At 38.9% G+C, this 20018-nt stretch overlaps 2 protein-coding genes across 4 annotated transcripts in view; both read right to left on the bottom strand.

Moving 5' to 3' along the window:
• LOC306875128 (protein NLRC3-like) overlaps positions 1 to 20018 on the bottom strand; it is a gene marked incomplete at its 3' end in the record, with an annotated part of 134957 nt that overhangs the window by 20534 nt on the left and 94405 nt on the right. The window lies entirely within an intron of this gene.
• The window catches only part of LOC306875141 (uncharacterized protein), a 264860-nt gene continuing 258686 nt past the window's right edge, over positions 13845 to 20018 (bottom strand). The window contains exon 7 of the transcript XR_013784711.1: positions 13845 to 14200. The gene's annotated coding sequence lies outside the window, so the exon portion shown is untranslated. The remainder of the gene's footprint in view (positions 14201 to 20018) is intronic.

The raw sequence follows: 20018 nt of genomic DNA, 5'->3' as shown, positions 1-20018 counted from the left end.
ATTCTCATTTTATGATCAAATATCTAATGCATTGGCTGCGTTAAAGCACAAAAAACATTGAACGTCACTCATTTGTTTTAGTAAACGCTACAGGTTTCTGTCTAAAATCAGTGTAATATATTTTCAGTGTGCAGAAGGTGAGAGGAAAGCAGACGCACATCTCAAGCTAAAATAAGATGCAATCTGTATCATTCATTTTATTTTATTATTCACACAATGCGCATCATCCCTGGATAACGATTGATTTACTATACGTTCATGATGTTGACATTATAGAGAATGGGAAGCATTTTGCATTGCATTCTGGGTAGTTGTTTTAGGACTCACTCAGGAGCGTAGATTGGCAGCAAATAAAAATCAACAGAGCAATAAACGGCTGTATTTACATTAATAGGTTTTACGAACTGCTTCACTTGTGTTTAATAAGCAGTGATATTTGAATGCTTTACTTTATTGGAGCGCTCAGTCTGCGGCTCATATTCACTGCGTCTCATAACACCAGATATTCTCCATTCGTTTCAGCTTTCACACACAACTTTATTTCTATTTTAATGACTAAAGTCAAGAGCGTATTATTGTAGTGTGTGAACACATCGATGTAATGCTTGAGTACAAGTCTCTCAGCTCACAGGCGGATGACTGACTATGAACTAGCACTCAGCAACTTTACATTTGAAGATCCATCTGTGCTTCATATCAGCACCTCGTATAAATCGGAGGACAAATCTTTCTGGAGCAGGTCGTGTGCAGCGCTGCCGAACAAAGCTCTTGCTCTCGCTGAAGCTGATCTGTGTGTGTCTTCTTCCAGGAGAAGTGTTCGTGCTCTTTAGTTCTTTATAACGAACATGGCAGTAGTGTATGTGGCCAGTGGTGCGAAGTAACGAATTACAAATACTCACGTTACAGTCATTAAGAAGTTTTTATCAGTAATTGTACTTTTTTGAGTAGTTTAAAAATTGTGGACTTTTACTTTTACTTGAGTACATTTTAAGTGATGTATCGGTACTTTTACTCCGCTATTTTCCTCCGTTTGTGGTCGTTACATGCTTATTTTAATTTTATTTTTATTTTTATCCATTAATATGATTGGATAGGGAGATAGTGTCTCGTGACTTTCGTCAAATCAAATTGTGCATAGAAAACTTTAACCGCCAGCTGCTGTCTATCACGGCTGCTGGAAGTGCATTCCTCCAGCATCAATGCAGTCACATCTTCCTCTAATATGTTAAGGTAAATTTGGGATTTCTGCTTACTAAATGATTTGTATATATGCTTGCCTGTCTACACGACCTGAAATGTGGTGTGGGGTTGCGGGTATTGCGTACAGTGTTAACTCCCGCAAGTGCCACGTTCAGTAAATTCCCACTCACTTAAGAGCCGCGCGATCTGCGCTGCTTCGTCTCTCTCACGCGCGTTCAGCTGCAGTCACTTGGATAAGTTTTTGCTTGTTGAACTTGTTGACTTTTGATGAGTTTGAGCGTGTGATGCGCGCTGTGAAAAAGTGTGTTGGAAACACTGTAAAACGATTTGCAATATTGTACTCAAATTGAGGACCAATCTGCACCTTATTGATGACCTGTGGCGTTAATACTGCATCTGTGTCAGCGCGTGATGTAATAAAACTGCAGCTCATTAATAAACTTTTTTTAATTTCTTTTTTTTATCCATTTTATTCAATCCGCCTTCATTTAGCATGTGCACTCGCATTCAGTTGTGTATGCTGCTGATCACCGAGACCGCTGCGGCTCAGCAAGAGACTTGCGTTTGTGTTTTCTTTTGAAAAAGTTTCCCCAGAAATACTACATTTAATGCAATTTTCCTTACAAATTGTTTTATCGACATAACAATTTGAGTAATGTATATGTACATGTATTGTACATGATGCCATCCTTCTAGAACAACGTGCATTTGTTAAAATTGTAACAAATTATCAAGTTTAGTTTTTCTTGTTTCTTTATTGCAAAACGCTAAAACTGGCACCGTTTTGGAGAGAAATGGGCTCTCATTTTAACCCATATCATGCTGTGTGTGATGCTGAACTATGAGCTTCTAATGGTGTTTGTATTTGCACTATTCTAAACATTAATATTTTATGTGCAACATCAGCATGCTCTCAGTGGCCTTACACATGATTTTAAATCTATTTTTCAAACTTTATGATTTAAATGGGGATAATTGTACTGAGAATAACTTTCATCTTTTCTTCAGCTGAATACAGGTCCTTTTCAAAAAATTAGCATATTGTGATAAAGTTCATTATTTTCTGTAATGTACTGATAAACATTAGACTTTCATATATTTTAGATTCATTACAACACAACTGAAGTAGTTCAAGCCTTTTATTGTTTTAATATTGATGATTTTGGCATACAGCTCATGAAAACCCAAAATTCCTATCTCAAAAAATTAGCATATCATGAAAAGGTTCTCTAAACGAGCTATTAACCTAATCATCTGAATCAACTAATTAACTCTAAACACCTGCAAAAGATTCCTGAGGCTTTTAAAAACTCCCAGCCTGGTTCATTACTCAAAACCGCAATCATGGGTAAGACTGCCGACCTGACTGCTGTCCAGAAGGCCATCATTGACACCCTCAAGCAAGAGGGTAAGACACAGAAAGACATTTCTGAACGAATAGGCTGTTCCCAGAGTGCTGTATCAAGGCACCTCAGTGGGAAGTCTGTGGGAAGGAAAAAGTGTGGCAGAAAACGCAGCACAACGAGAAGAGGTGACCGGACCCTGAGGAAGATTGTGGAGAAGGACCGATTCCAGACCTTGGGGGACCTGCGGAAGCAGTGGACTGAGTCTGGAGTAGAAACATCCAGAGCCACCGTGTACAGGCGTGTGCAGGAAATGGGCTACAGGTGCCGCATTCCCCAGGTCAAGCCACTTTTGAACCAGAAACAGCGGCAGAAGCGCCTGACCTGGGCTACAGAGAAGCAGCACTGGACTGTTGCTCAGTGGTCCAAAGTACTTTTTTCGGATGAAAGCAAATTTTGCATGTCATTCGGAAATCAAGGTGCCAGAGTCTGGAGGAAGACTGGGGAGAGGGAAATGCCAAAATGCCTGAAGTCCAGTGTCAAGTACCCACAGTCAGTGATGGTCTGGGGTGCCATGTCAGCTGCTGGTGTTGGTCCACTGTGTTTTATCAAGGGCAGGGTCAATGCAGCTAGCTATCAGGAGATTTTGGAGCACTTCATGCTTCCATCTGCTGAAAAGCTTTATGGAGATGAAGATTTCATTTTTCAGCACGACCTGGCACCTGCTCACAGTGCCAAAACCACTGGTAAATGGTTTACTGACCATGGTATTACTGTGCTCAATTGGCCTGCCAACTCTCCTGACCTGAACCCCATAGAGAATCTGTGGGATATTGTGAAGAGAAAGTTGAGAGACGCAAGACCCAACACTCTGGATGAGCTTAAGGCCGCTATCGAAGCATCCTGGGCCTCCATAACACCTCAGCAGTGCCACAGGCTGATTGCCTCCATGCCACGCCGCATTGAAGCAGTCATTTCTGCAAAAGGATTCCCGACCAAGTATTGAGTGCATAACTGAACATAATTATTTGAAGGTTGACTTTTTTTGTATTAAAAACACTTTTCTTTTATTGGTCGGATGAAATATGCATCCTGGGATTTTTAATGAACACAGAGAGTCAGGACCTCGGTTTAACATCTCATCCGAAGGACAGTTCTTTTTGACAGTACAGTGTCCCCGTCACTATACTGGGGCGTTATACTAGTAGTGACAGCCATCTTAAATACACAGTTTCTCTCACAAACTGGAACATACCATTTTCTATAAAATACACTCTTGACTTACTATAGGATTTATACATCAGATTTAGAAACAAGAGTCCAAATAAATAAATGCAAATAAAATAGATGGAGAGATCAAAACAGATTTGCACAAACATTTGCAATGCACACACTAAAATGAGCACTTTCTCTCGAGCACACTTATTGTGACGTCCACTCGGCTGGATCAGAAATACATTCAAGCAAAACCAACACGAACACAGTAAAGCAGTGATGGAAGACAAATAAGGTCTGTCCGTCACAAAACGTAGCATTACATTCTTCAAGGCTTACGCTTGCATGTCTATTTAGGAGCTCTCGTGCTTCTTAATAATTAGGAACACCTTCTGATCAATGACAGAAATGAACCTTCCCTTATGAGGCAATATTTAACTCCTTAACCCTCAAGCATCCTTCGTGTAGCCTCAGGTGATCCCATTTTTTTATCTTCAATAAAAAAAACTATTAATTAATGCATTTGTGTTTTTTTTTTATTATTATTATTTATTTACCTCTAAAAGTAACTTTAAAATATTCTTATTTTTATGTTATTTATTATTTAAATCTCTTTTTTTAACCTCTAGAAGTAACATGTTATTATGTAAAATATCCAAAGAATGCTTGAGGGCTAAATTGATTTGCTGGGGCTTTTTTGTCATCTTTTGTGTAAAAAATGTATATTTATAAACTTCTGTGAAAAATGTTAATTAAACAGTAAATTCAGTTGAAATAATTTGGCACGATCAGGAAGAATAAGATACCAGTCAAATGAAATCAGCATCGGTTCATCTTTACACGGAGGTGTCACGAACAACACAAATGAGGCGTTAATGAATATTTACTGTTTAACGAGGCTCAGAGGTGGCATGAATGCATTTAAATTCATAATAACAATGTTATGAGATGAAGGATTTAAATATAAAGTTTTGAATACTGAAATATTGAACAATTTAATTGTAGCAAATTAGCTCAAAGTGAGATGAACATAATTTATCATAACGGGTTGTTATCAATTATTTAGAGCTTACTAATACAAATAAGGAGTGGTCACTGGTCACTAGGCTAATATAATAAGGAAACATACAAACAACACGTACCTATACCAGATACCTTTGTAACTGATTAATTATGGTCTAAATAAAGGAAATGTCTCTATGCGTGTGTGTTACGTGTGTTGCACTAGTCAGCCAGGCCTGGTACCGAGGGTCATTTAGTTCTCTTGGAATGTGTTTGAAGTCCGATGGAGAGGGCAGATAGTCAATTCTGCCTAGCATCTGACAGTGGGGTGACAACCACTGGCAATTAAGCAGCCATATAAATGTAGAATGTGGGGCCAGGTCTGTGACGTATTTAGCCAAGGTCACAGGCTAAAAGGGGTCTCTTAAGACATAAAACCACAATGACCGACTCCCTTCATGAATGGGTCATTGAATCATTGACTCACAGATTCATTCATCAACGAAACAGCGCTGTGATTGCTTGGAGATGTGCAGCGGTTAATCTGTGATTTGTTTGTGCTCTACTTAATCAATGAAAATAGTTCCAATCAGAAGATACTGATCCTAAAGTGTAGGTCACTTAATATTAAACTTTGCATAAAGTCAATATAACAATATAACTATCAAAAAGCTATTACTCACAAACTTGTGTTATAATTAATGAAGCTCTGTACACAGTACGCTGAAGCTATTCTATACACCGTGTCTACAGTTGTTTGTTATAATGAGAGGATCTGAGCTTGAATAACTCGGCACTGAACAAACTTTACTCTGCATGATCTGTGCTGTGAGGAGCAGGACACGCACCGATAGAGAGGCATTTCTATTGGCTGCAGTCTGCAGATATTATGGCCAATCACAAAAGAGGCATTGCACAGCCAACCATAGACACAAATATCACGCTGTGTTTTCATGCAGAACTGGGGTCGCTTTCATAGGCTGTTAATGGATAACATATAGAAATCACTTTCATTTCCAAAAGCCCTAAGCAGCTGGACCTGAACCCCCTCTATTTCCAGCCCAGGGTTTGTTGAGATGAATGTGTAAAACAGACAAACAGAGGTCAGCTGTCTCAGACCTGAACAGCACCAGTTGCCATCTGTGTTTAAACTAAACTCATTGAAGCCTTTCCAGTTTAAACATTCAAGCACGAGACGTGAAAGAGATTTATCTGAAGCACACGCAAACCTCATCTCAGACAGCACTCGAATACTCTTGACAATACATTACTGGCAAACATAGTAGCTTATGTCTTTAGTAAAACAGTGGAGAAAGACAAGACGAGTGTCAGTATCAGTATCAGTGTATTGGATCATACATCATGTCATGATAGCAGCCTAATATTCCTGCTGTCTGTGGGTTTTAATTCTAATCAAACAGAAAAGGATGAAGAAATCATCTTGTTGTGTGTAGATTATTTGTTATATTATTTTTGTTTCACAGTTATCCTGTTTTCACTGAACACAGAACTGTACCAAAACGTGCCCCTAAAACCATGATAAAAACAGAACTGTGATGTGAACCGTTCCAGCCCTAATAATGCTGTAGCATCCCTGTAGATGCACTCAGAATCAGGTGAATGTAGTGCTATTCTAGATGTAATTCTGCAAACACTGGTCTGAAAATAATGTCTTCTTGCAGGTTCATCCTGAGAATCAGCCCTGATGGCACCAAAGTCACAGATCTGATGGAATCAGCCTGAACCCTTCACAGTGTTTCTCATCAGCTGACAGAGCTAAATTACTGAACTGTAACACAACGAGAGGCTCGAACGGCGGAGAAGATGGCTTGTTTTCTCAGAGCCAGAGAGGACGCTGAAATTACTCAGCAACTGATTAAAAATGGACCCTGCTGTTTGTTCTGTTCTAATGTGAGTTTCTAATCGCTTGTGATGTACATGTCAACTTACTGCCTTCTTTTAGAGGATGAAGACACATCTTTTTATCAGGCTCCTATATTTATATATATGTTTAGTTATTTCACTTTAATTGCATAGAAAAGGACCTGTACATCGCTAGCTATATATATATATATATATTACACATAACACTAGTGCAAACAAAACAATCTGTAAAAACTGTTGTTTAGTTCATTTAAGATATTGTGATATCAAATAGCAAGTAATTTTATTTATTTTGTGGCTTTATGTGTGTATATATAGTTGGTATTTTATTTTTATATACACACCTTTGGCAGTTTTGTTTTCTATTTGTTGAAGCATCAATATTAAAAAATATATAAAAATATAATGTCATGTAATTAATGACATGTAAATTCCTCCACTTCTCTCAAAACACATTAAACAGTGAACTGGGAGAATGTCTAATATGGTGAATGTCTAGTTACTCACACTATGTGTGTCTGTAGTAATGAAAGGAGGATTATTGCAGCTTTCAGACATCCGTGTGTGTTTTACATAGTAGCAAAACAAATCTTTTATAGCTGGCCTATGTGTGTGTATTTAAATATCTGAAAACTAAATAAACATTGTGATAGAAAACATTGAAAAGTTGTAATAAGTGCTGTGTGCATTGTTTATCAGTTATTTTTAGACGTTTTAAACTGCAGTATTTCCCATCTAATACCAGACTTGCCTGTCCTGTTTAGAGAGCGTTTATGTTTCTGTATCTCATGTAGTCTGCTTTAGAGACTGTACCATAGCTAAAACTCACTTCCATCTCTTCATTTACAATAACAACATCGTCTTTTGAAATGAGAAGTGTATTAGTTTCGTAATGTATAATCAAAGGCTCTAAAAGTCAAAGTGACCAATGGCTATAGCTTATATGACGCATTCCCTTTAATATCTGAGGAATTAATGCAGCAGGACACAGCTGATCACTTTAGAAAGACCTGTGAGGAACTAATGCTCACATCAGATAGAGGGATGAACTCTAAAAGTGCTGATCTTCTCAGCTGGTAAACCATCTGTGTTCAATCACCCAATAATAAAGTGACATTCTGTAGTTTTATCTCCTATTCATCTTTTAATCATATTTACAGATGTCTTGACTCCACAGCCAACAGAGCAATACTGACGGAGGGCACTGTATATATATTCATAATCATGCATGCCTTCCTCTTCATAAATGTACAAGCAAACACTGCATGTTTTCTGATCACAAGGGTGGGAAATGAGTTAAATATGTCTGATTTAAAATAGCAGTATGTCAAGACCACATGTCTGTTTTGTACAGTGAGTGGACTAAACAAAGTGATTCTAAACTATCTCTAACCCAGTCCTAACCCTGACAGACAGCTTTGTCAACCAGTCATGAAGATCTTTCAACACACTCCTGCCTTTCAGCACGGCCTAACCTTCCTCTACCACACTGCTCCAGCCTGCTAATACAGAAACTAATACAGCATTGACCACTAGAGGACGAGCCACATCACCACAAAATAAAGCTGCTATTGCTTTGTCAAGCATCACTATTATTGCTTATATTAGAGTTATTAATAATGATCGTCCTCAAAGAAAAATAAGAAATCATTTCAAAGCATTGGTTGTGCTAGAAATCCAAGCAGACAGATGAACGCTCTCAAAAATGTAACTAATACAGCATTTGACCACTTGATGAGCAATATTCAGACAGAATTTAAAGTCATTTGCTTTGTCATGTATACTACTGCTTTTATTAGGGTTACTAATAATGGTCACCACTTATAATACATTACAAAATCTTATGATTATTCCTACTTTAAAATCACAATTTAATATATTTTTCAGTGTGTCATTTCTTGTTCAGAGTCTGATATTTCATTAATACATGCATGTATAATACAAGTAGTATTATAATAGTATTAATAACCTTGTGTTTAAACTAAGAATTTACCATCTGAAGAATCCAGCTGTCACCTGTGAATAATTATCTTTAAACATACAAAACTCATTAACGGCTTTGATTTTTTTTAGGAAGACAACAGCATTTATATTGACACAACTTTCAACTTTTTACAACTTTAAGGCCCTTTTTTTCCCCATTGACTTATGCAAAGTTAAGGAAAGGCACACGTTTATCTTTTAACATAAAATAAAAGCTCTTGATATACACAGATATTTCACAACATTTGAGCAGCTTACTAAAGCATCAGCGCATAAGATAATAGAGGATAACAGAGTATAAAACAAAAGACAATCACAAGAGAACAAAAGTGTTTCGTTTTGTTTTTTTCCCCCACGGGAAGAAAAATCTAAACAGCACTGTATGAAAAAGGTAATAAAAACAGTAAAAAAAACAACAACAAAAAATAAATAAAATAAAAGTAGAAATAAAAACAACATTTCACTAGCAGTCGCAGTGTTGCCAGATTGGGTGGATTCCTGCTCCAGCGGGTGGATGTGAATTTGATTGCGTGTCAAAACTGATTTGGGTGGGTGGACGAAATCTGTGATGATTTCAGCAGTTTTCAAACTTCAGGCTAATTTGATTCAGGAGTAACATGTTTTTAGTGTGTGAAGGGATCAGATATTGATCTTGCAGCTGGACATTCAAGTGTCTGCAGTGCCAAAGAGGCATCCTCAGAGACTCTGAAACTGAGGACTGTTGTGTTTGAAGTTAAAGTGCATTATCAACCTTGTTCAATATTTGAGCAGGAATGACACATTTGTGTCTGTTATGATGTGTATGAGAGTGACATGAGTGTAAATACTCTAATAAACATTGCTTATTTTGATAACTAATACTGTGCTTTTTGTCAGCACTTGAATCCTGGGTATTCATGAGCTGACATTTCACACGAGACAGTCTTTACCCAGGTTAGCGTTCTTATTTGCATATTTGAGATGTCAGAGTCATTGATTGGACGAACGCACCATGTGACTTGTGTTCATAACGGACCTAGCATTGCACATATCATCTTTCAGACATTTTCCTGAGTGGATTTGTAATTCTTCTATAACTATGCAGTAAAAGGCAGTCAAACACATGTCCTGGTCATAACGGCTGTCTCGGTGAGGTATTCATGTAAACAGTCAGCTAAAGAGGATGAAAACTGACGGGACAAAATAACTGGCAAATGGCAAAATAAATCAGTGCAAATGGCATTATGGTGCAGATGATAAGAAACAGCTGTTTGACTGCTCTTGTTCTGGATAACCGCAGCACCTTTAATACACCTCTAAATACCAGAGATGTTAATACACCTCTAAATACTAGAGATGTTAATACACCTCTAAATACTAGAGATGTTAATACACCTCTAAATACTAGAGATGCTAATACACCTATAAATACTAGAGATGTTAATACACCTCTAAATACCAGAGATGTTAATACACCTCTAAATACTAGAGATGTTAATACACCTCTAAATACTAGAGATGTTAATACACCTCTAAATACCAGAGATGTTAATACACCTCTAAATACTAGAGATGTTAATACACCTCTAAATACTAGAGATGTTAATACACCTCTAAATACTAGAGATGTTAATACACCTCTAAATACTAGAGATGTTAATACACCTCTAAATACTAGAGATGTTAATACACCTCTAAATACTAGAGATGTTAATAAACCTCTAAATACTAGAGATGTTAATACACCTCTAAATACCAGAGATGTTAATACACCTCTAAATACTAGAGATGTTAATACACCTCTAAATACTAGAGATGTTAATACACCTCTAAATACCAGAGATGTTAATACACCTCTAAATACTAGAGATGTTAATACACCTCTAAATACTAGAGACGTTAATACACCTCTAAATACTAGAGATGTTAATAAACCTCTAAATACTAGAGATGTTAATACACCTCTAAATACCAGAGATGTTAATACACCTCTAAATACTAGAGATGTTAATACACCTCTAAATACTAGAGATGTTAATACACCTCTAAATACCAGAGATGTTAATACACCTCTAAATACTAGAGATGTTAATACACCTCTAAATACTAGAGATGTTAATACACCTCTAAATACCAGAGATGTTAATACACCTCTAAATACTAGAGATGTTAATACACCTCTAAATACCAGAGATGTTAATACACCTCTAAATACTAGAGATGTTAATACACCTCTAAATACTAGAGATGTTAATACACCTCTAAATACCAGAGATGTTAATACACCTCTAAATACTAGAGATGTTAATACACCTCTAAATACTAGAGACGTTAATACACCTCTAAATACTAGAGATGTTAATACACCTCTAAATACTAGAGATGTTAATAAACCTCTAAATACTAGAGATGTTAATAAACCTCTAAATACTAGAGATGTTAATACACCTCTAAATACTAGAGATGTTAATACACCTATAAATACTAGAGATGTTAATACACCTCTAAATACCAGAGATGTTAATAAACCTCTAAATACTAGAGATGTTAATACACCTCTAAATACTAGAGATGTTAATACACCTCTAAATACCAGAGATGTTAATAAACCTCTAAATACTAGAGATGTTAATAAACCTCTAAATACCAGAGATGTTAATACACCTCTAAATACTAGAGATGTTAATAAACCTCTAAATACTAGAGATGTTAATAAACCTCTAAATACCAGAGATGTTAATAAACCTCTAAATACTAGAGATGTTAATAAACCTCTAAATACTAGAGATGTTAATAAACCTCTAAATACTAGAGATGTTAATACACCTCTAAATACTAGAGATGTTAATAAACCTCTAAATACTAGAGATGATAATAAACCTCTAAATACTAGAGATGATAATAAACCTCTAAATACTAGAGATGTTAATAAACCTCTAAATACTAGAGATGTTAATAAACCTCTAAATACTAGAGATGTTAATAAACCTCTAAATACCAGAGATGTTAATACACCTCTAAATACTAGAGATGTTAATACACCTCTAAATACCAGAGATGTTAATACACCTCTAAATACTAGAGATGTCAATAAACCTCTAAATACTAGAGATGTTAATACACCTCTAAATACTAGAGATGTTAATACACCTCTAAATACTAGAGATGTTAATACACCTCTAAATACTAGAGACGTTAATACACCTCTAAATACTAGAGACGTTAATAAACCTCTAAATACTAGAGACGTTAATAAACCTCTAAATACTAGAGACGTTAATAAACCTCTAAATACTAGAGATGTTAATAAACCTCTAAATACTAGAGATGTTAATACACCTCTTAATACTAGAGATGTTAATAAACCTCTAAATACCAGAGATGTTAATACACCTCTAAATACTAGAGATGATAATAAACCTCTAAATACTAGAGATGTTAATAAACCTCTAAATACTAGAGATGTTAATACACCTCTAAATACCAGAGATGTTAATAAACCTCTAAATACTAGAGATGTTAATAAACCTCTAAATACTAGAGATGTTAATACACCTCTAAATACTAGAGATGTTAATAAACCTCTAAATACTAGAGATGTTAATAAACCTCTAAATACTAGAGATGTTAATACACCTCTAAATACTAGAGATGTTAATAAACCTCTAAATACTAGAGATGTTAATAAACCTCTAAATACTAGAGATGTTAATACACCTCTAAATACTAGAGATGTTAATAAACCTCTAAATACTAGAGATGTTAATACACCTCTAAATACTAGAGATGTTAATACACCTCTAAACACCTCTGAATACTAGAGATGTTAATACACCTCTAAATACTAGAGATGTTAATACACCTCTAAATACCAGAGATGTTAATACACCTCTAAATACTAGAGATGTTAATACACCTCTAAATACTAGAGATGCTAATAAACCTCTTAATACTAGAGAAAAGTTAACGATGCGATGCATAGATTTTAAAAAGTGTGCATCAGACACAAGTTGGCATTTATATTGCGATGCATCATTTCTATGTATCTGCATCAGTAAAAAACTGATTTATTTATAATTACTAGTGGATGTGCTACACTTTGTCTAGAAAAGTGTTTAGAAAGTGAGCTGTGACCAGTATTTCATATGTAGATGATTTCTCCTCTCTAAACTGTGTCTCAAGAGCGTTCTCTCATCACCGCTGCTTCTGTGTGAAGATGACGAATCACAACAACAGAGACCCCAGGAAAAACAAGGGTTATTATATATATATATATATATTATTATCCATTTTGTGGAGTGGAAGATGAGTCTATATTTTCTTTTGGAAGAATTTCTGTATATTTGTACGTGTCTTTATCTTAGACTATTTTTCTTTGGTGTTTAAGGATGTTTTATTTGGTTTTTATAACTCTCACAAGAAAAGACAAATATTTTCTAATAAATTATTTATTTTCCTAGCTAAATAGTTTTTATACATAAATGTCAATTTTTGTCTGTTAAAGCTCTATTTTCTATTCCTTGTAAAGACCTGAACTGTTATCTGGATACTATTTCCTCTTCCAGCAACGTCAAAGCCTTAAAATCTTACACGCTGTGCTCAAAGTATAATATTTATCCTTCTTTATAATATGCTATTGACTAGCTGTTGGGAGGGTGGGATTTAGCCTTGTTTTGTTTGCTCTTCCTCTTCTCAAATTTAATTTATTGTCATTTATATATTTCCCCTGGCTTAATGTTTTGTTTTTTGGTTATTTTTCAAGATCTTTGTATATCGTTTCTATTAAAGCTATATCTAGTTTTGTTGTTATAATCTGTTTTGAGCTGTAACGGTGTTTATTTTTTGCTTATGTTCAAGAAAAGAAAAGCGGGATTAAAGTGGTTAATGTTGATCATGGATCAAATCGATCCACCAGCGAATATATCTGTGCGTCTGTTTAATGCTTCTGATGTTGTGTGTTCATCACAGGTGTATTCTTCATCTGTAAATGTTAGAAATCACGCAAATATATCCATTTTGCTGTCAGGAGTGGACGAGGCCGCTGCGCTCTAAACGTAATAATTCTGAGTCAAATATACATTTAGCTGAAATACTTGTTGTTGGACATTAAAGTGTATTTTTGTGATTTTGTGGGTAAATAAAATGTAAGCTAAGCCTACTAAAATGACTAAACTCAGATGAGTTCATGTGTGTTTCCCAGAGCAGTTAAAACATTCATTTTCTATTATTCTTATTTTTAGTTTAGTGATTGTTAATGCTTTATAGAGCAATGTTAGATTGTAATGTTCTATTGCTCTCTATTGTAACTATAAAAGGTAGAGCTGTTCTAAACCAGAGAGAAAGGCTGCATGGCTATGATAGTATGTGAGAGAGTCAGTGTTTATATCATCGTTAGAGGAGCTCAGTTTAACCTGACAGTCTGCCTGCCCTGAACCAGGTTAATCTGAATCATTTGACAGTGAGTCAGACTAACTGAAATAAGCCTGGCCTGTTCATTAAACTTACTTACTTTTGTCATTTAGCAGACGCTTTTGTCCAAAGCGACTTACAAATGAGAAAAAGTAACTAAACTAAAAGTTACAACTCTATAAATACTATATGTCCACATATTTAAGAAAATAAATAAATAAAATTGACATGCATATCACAACATTTCAATAGTAAACGAAAATATAAATGAAAAAATATATGTATGTTCAGTGTATCGTATCGTATCGCTAGCTGCTTCATATGTATCTTCAGTGTAGCGTATCACATCGGCAGCTGCTTCATATGTATCTTCAGTGTATCGTATCGCATCGCTAGCTGCTTCATATGTATCTTCAGTGTATCGTATCACATCGCTAGCTGCTTCAGATGTATCTTCAGTGTATCGTATCACATTGCTAGCTGCTTCATATGTATCTTCAGTGTATCGTATCGTATCACATCGCTAGCTGCTTCATATGTATCTTCAGTGTATCGTATCGTATCACATCGCTAGCTGCTTCAGATGCATCTTCAGTGTATCGTATCGCATCGCTAGCTGCTTCATATGTATCTTCAGTGTATCGTATCACATCGCTAGCTGCTTCAGATGTATCTTCAGTGTATCGTATCACATTGCTAGCTGCTTCATATGTATCTTCAGTGTATCGTATCGTATCACATCGCTAGCTGCTTCATATGTATCTTCAGTGTATCGTATCGTATCACATCGCTAGCTGCTTCAGATGTATCTTCAGTGTATCGTATCGCATCGCTAGCTGCTTCATATGTATCTTCAGTGTATCGTATCACATCGCTAGCTGCTTCATATGTATCTTCAGTGTAGCGTATCACATCGGCAGCTGCTTCATATGTATCTTCAGTGTATCGTATCGCATCGCTAGCTGCTTCATATGTATCTTCAGTGTATCGTATCGTATCACATCGCTAGCTGCTTCAGATGTATCTTCAGTGTAGCGTATCACATCGGCAGCTGCTTCATATGTATCTTCAGTGTATCGTATCGCATCGCTAGCTGCTTCATATGTATCTTCAGTGTAGCGTATCACATCGGCAGCTGCTTCATATGTATCTTCAGTGTATCGTATCACATCGCCAGCTGCTTCATATGTATCTTCAGTGTATCGTATCACATCGCCAGCTGCTTCATATGTATGTTCAGTGTATCGTATCACATCGCTAGCTGCTTCATATGTATGTTCAGTGTATCGTATCACATCGGCAGCTGCTTCATATGTATCTCCAGTGTATCGTATCACATCGCTAGCTGCTTCATATGTATCTTCAGTGTAGCGTATCACATCGGCAGCTGCTTCATATGTATCTTCAGTGTATCGTATCACATCGCCAGCTGCTTCATATGTATCTTCAGTGTATCGTATCACATCGCCAGCTGCTTCATATGTATGTTCAGTGTATCGTATCACATCGCTAGCTGCTTCATATGTATGTTCAGTGTATCGTATCACATCGGCAGCTGCTTCATATGTATCTCCAGTGTATCGTATCGCATCGCTAGCTGCTTCATATGTATCTTCAGTGTATCGTATCACATCGCTAGCTGCTTCAGATGTATCTTCAGTGTATTGTATCACATCGCTAGCTGCTTCATATGTATCTTCAGTGTATCGTATCACATCGCTAGCTGCTTCATCTGTATCTTCAGTGTATCGTATCGCATCGCTAGCTGCTTCATATGTATCTTCAGTGTATCGTATCACATCGCCAGTCAGAGGACATGTTTAGCAAATCTAAAATGACAAAATACTTTTAAAGCACTTATTGAAGTCAGCCATGTTCTAATTAATTTACAGATTTCAGTGAATTATTCTTCAGCTCCTTTGTAATTGGGATAATGAGGGAATAACACACACCTGGCCATGGAACAGCTGAGAAGCCAATTGTCCCATTACTTTTGGTCCCTTAACAAGTGGGAGGCACATATGCAAACTGTTGTAATTCCAACACCGTTCACCTGATTTGGATGTAAATACCCTCAAATTAAAGCTGACAGTCTGCAGTTCACGAGTTCACACTTACATATAATTTGAAGGGGTAAGTTTAATGCGTATTTGGCGTGCTGTCCGGGGGGAGGGCTCCGAGCTCGGAGTTCGGCCCGAACCCAGAGTACTCCCCCCCTATGTAAGTGCTTAGGACTAGAAGCGTGGAGAAGGGGTGGTGGAGGGATGCTGCAAACTGTCAATGGAATGAGTTGAGACTGCTGAGTGTATATATACACCTCTTACCATTGATTGCTGAGTGCTCTCCACTTGTGTTAATTATCTGAACGAGCTCCTCCCGAACTTTGTTAATAAAACATCATTTCACGAGTTCACACTTACATATAATTTGAAGGGGTAAGTTTAATGCGTATTTGGCGTGCTGTCCGGGGGGAGGGCTCCGAGCTCGGAGTTCGGCCCGAACCCAGAGTACTCCCCTCAAAAGGCTAAACAGCAGAGGACAGCCGCCGAACAAAAACCCCCCCCAAATGAGTGCCGAGTTTGGCGGGCTGGTATCTCGAGAAAGGGTCTGGATGTTTGCCCAGGGGGGCCCGTGATGGTGGCTCACTGTGCCTGGACTGACGGGCCCTGCTGGCCTGCAACGGGGAGCAGTTGTAATTTGGAGCGACCGTTCGGGAGAGTTTGCGCCTTCTTTCTCCGCTGTGAGACCAAATGCTCGCTGGACAGAAAGAGGAAACAGGAAAGAGGAAAATGAGAGCTTGACCGGGAGATTTTCTCACACTGCGTCCGCTGTGAGACCAAATGCTCGCTGGACGAAAGAGAAAACGTAACTGCTCTACCGGGAAAGTTCTCACTGCGTCCGCTGTGAGACCAAATGCTCGCTGGACAGAAAGAGGAAACAGGAAAGAGGAAAATGAGAGCTTGACCGGGAGATTTTCTCACACTGCGTCCGCTGTGAGACCAAATGCTCGCTGGACGAAAGAGAAAACGTAACTGCTCTACCGGGAAAGTTCTCACTGCGTCCGCTGTGAGACCAAATGCTCGCTGGACAGAAAGAAGAAACAGGAAAATGAGAGCTTGACCGGGAGATTTTCTCACACTGCGTCCGCTGTGAGACCAATGCTCGCTGGACGAAAGAGAAAACGTAACTGCTCTACCGGGAAAGTTCTCGCTGCGTCCGCTGTGAGACCAAATGCTCGCTGGACAGAAAGAGGAAACAGGAAAATGAGAGCTTGACCGGGAGATTTTCTCACACTGCGTCCGCTGTGAGACCAATGCTCGCTGGACGAAAGAGAAAACGTAACTGCTCTACCGGGAAAGTTCTCGCTGCGTCCGCTGTGAGACCAAATGCTCGCAGGACAGAAAGAGGAAACAGGAAAATGAGAGCTTGACCGGGAGATTTTCTCACACTGCGTCCGCTGTGAGACCAATGCTCGCTGAACGAAAGAGAAAACGTAACTGCTCTACCGGGAAAGTTCTCGCTGCGTCCGCTGTGAGACCAAATGCTCGCTGGACAGAAAGGGGAAACAGGAAGATGAGAGCTTGACCGGGAGATTTTCTCATACTGCGTCCGCTGTGAGACCAAATGCTCGCTGGACAGAAAGAGGAAACAGGAAAGAGGAAAATGAGAGCTTGACCGGGAGATTTTCTCACACTGCGTCCGCTGTGAGACCAAATGCTCGCTGGACGATAGGGAAAACGTAACTGCTCTACCGGGAAAGTTCTCACTGCGTCCGCTGTGAGACCAAATGCTCGCTGGACAGAAAGAAGAAACAGGAAAATGAGAGCTTGACCGGGAGATTTTCTCACACTGTGTCCGCTGTGAGACCAATGCTCGCTGGACGAAAGAGAAAACGTAACTGCTCTACCGGGAAAGTTCTCGCTGCGTCCGCTGTGAGACCAAATGCTTGCTGGACAGAAAGAGGAAACAGGAAAATGAGAGCTTGACCGGGAGATTTTCTCACACTGCGTCCGCTGTGAGACCAATGCTCGCTGGACGAAAGAGAAAACGTAACTGCTCTACCGGGAAAGTTCTCGCTGCGTCCGCTGTGAGACCAAATGCTCGCTGGACAGAAAGGGGAAACAGGAAGATGAGAGCTTGACCGGGAGATTTTCTCATACTGCGTCCGCTGTGAGACCAAAGCTCGCTGGACAGAAGAGAAAACGTAACTGCTCTACCGGGAAAGTTCTCGCTGCGTCCGCTGTGAGACCAAATGCTCGCTGGACAGAAAGAGGAAACAGGAAAATGAGAGCTTGACGGGAGATTTTCTCATACTGCGTCCGCTGTGAGACCAAAGCTCGCTGGACGGAAGAGAAAACATAACTGCTCTACCGGGAAAGTTCTCGCTGCGTCCGCTGTGAGACCAATGCTCGCTGGACGGAAGAGAAAACGTAACTGCTCTACCGGGAAAGTTCTCGCTGCGTCCGCTGTGAGACCAAATGCTTGCTGGACAGAAAGAGGAAACAGGAAAATGAGAGCTTGACCGGGAGATTTTCTCACGCTGCGTCCGCTGTGAGACCAATGCTCGCTGGACGGAAGAGAAAACGTAACTGCTCTACCGGGAAAGTTCTCGCTGTGTCCGCTGTGAGACCAAATGTTTTTTTTTTTTTTTTTTTTTAACCCCGGGTTTTTAATCAATGAGGGTTTGGTGAGCTTTTTTAATGTGGAATCGGTTGGTCCTGATATAGCTTTGGAAAGCATCTGAGGACCATCTCCCAAGGGCTTGGATCTGCTGTTGGGAGAGGCCTTTTTGGGCTGCTGAAGTTGCTGCCCCAATACGGAAAGAGTGACTTGAAAAATTCTTTACTGGAATGCCTGACTGTTCTGGAACCAAAAACGTGTCACAGGTTTTTTGGATTCATCTATGAATAGGGGTTCCAGAGGAGTTTTAGCCTGAGAGCTTCTCCATTGCAAATATGCCAGGATTGACTGGTACGGTTGGATTGGCGAAGAGAGGTTAAAGATGTAGATGAAATGACCTTTTTTGGTTTGGTCGGTCTTACTTTGTTTAATCAAATATGAAATTGTTTCACCATCTAGTACTGATAAGTCTGAGATGGTGGGGTGGATTTTTTGGGTCAAATTTGGAAGTGATGGCGAGTTCCGAGCATCTAAGAAAACCAAAAAAGGCTAGGATAAACATGGCATCGAGTGTGCGAGCGGTACTGATGGGCTGGTAGCCTGTGCGGAGGCCGTGAATACATTTGGTGAGAATGTCTAGCGTTATGGGTTGTCTGGCGTCGGGACGTGTGGGCTGGGATCTTTGAATCCCTTTGATCAGGAGGGAGGTTTGTGAATTGTTTATCTCAGGGGAAGGAGCGCCGTACATCAATTTATGGAAAAACTGGATGCCGCTCAAGTAACCTTTGATGGACCCGACTTGAAGGCCCTTAACGCTATTAAGGTAGGAAATAAAAGAGGTGATTGAAAGAAGAGAAAAATCAGGGAAAGGCATGTTATAAGAGACATGGAATGTTTTGAAACATCTCCAAGCAGTCACGTAGGATTGGAGGGTCCTGGGAGAAACTGCTTGGAGGATAGTGTCGAGCGATGCGTCAAGCAGGGGTTTTAACTGGTGGGTTACGGGAATATTAGTTCTGAATAGCGAGGTACTGGAGTTGGGAATTGATCCGCCTCTGGAGCCAGCGTCCTGAATTTCTGAAACAGAAAACGAGACAGGGAGTCAGCGATTTGGTTTTCTGACCCAGGGATGTGTTTAGCAATTATGATGAATTGGTCGCAAGCTGAAATCCAGGTGAGACGCCTTAAGAGTGGCATCAGAGCAGGTGAATGGGAACGGCCTTTGTTAATGCAATGCACTGTTGCGTCGTTGTCGCAATGCACTAAAATGCTACTAGCAGCCCATTCTTTCCCCCACAGAAAAGCTGCTACTACGAGAGGGTAAAGCTCGAATAGAGCTGAGGATTGGGATATATCCTGGAGCTGCGGTGGCCACGGAGCCGC

Source organism: Barbus barbus (assembly GCF_936440315.1).
Source record: "Barbus barbus genome assembly, chromosome: 9".
Classification (NCBI taxonomy): Eukaryota; Metazoa; Chordata; class Actinopteri; order Cypriniformes; family Cyprinidae; genus Barbus; species Barbus barbus.
Note: the sequence above shows the minus strand (reverse complement) of the source record. Positions and strands in the feature narration are given on the sequence as shown.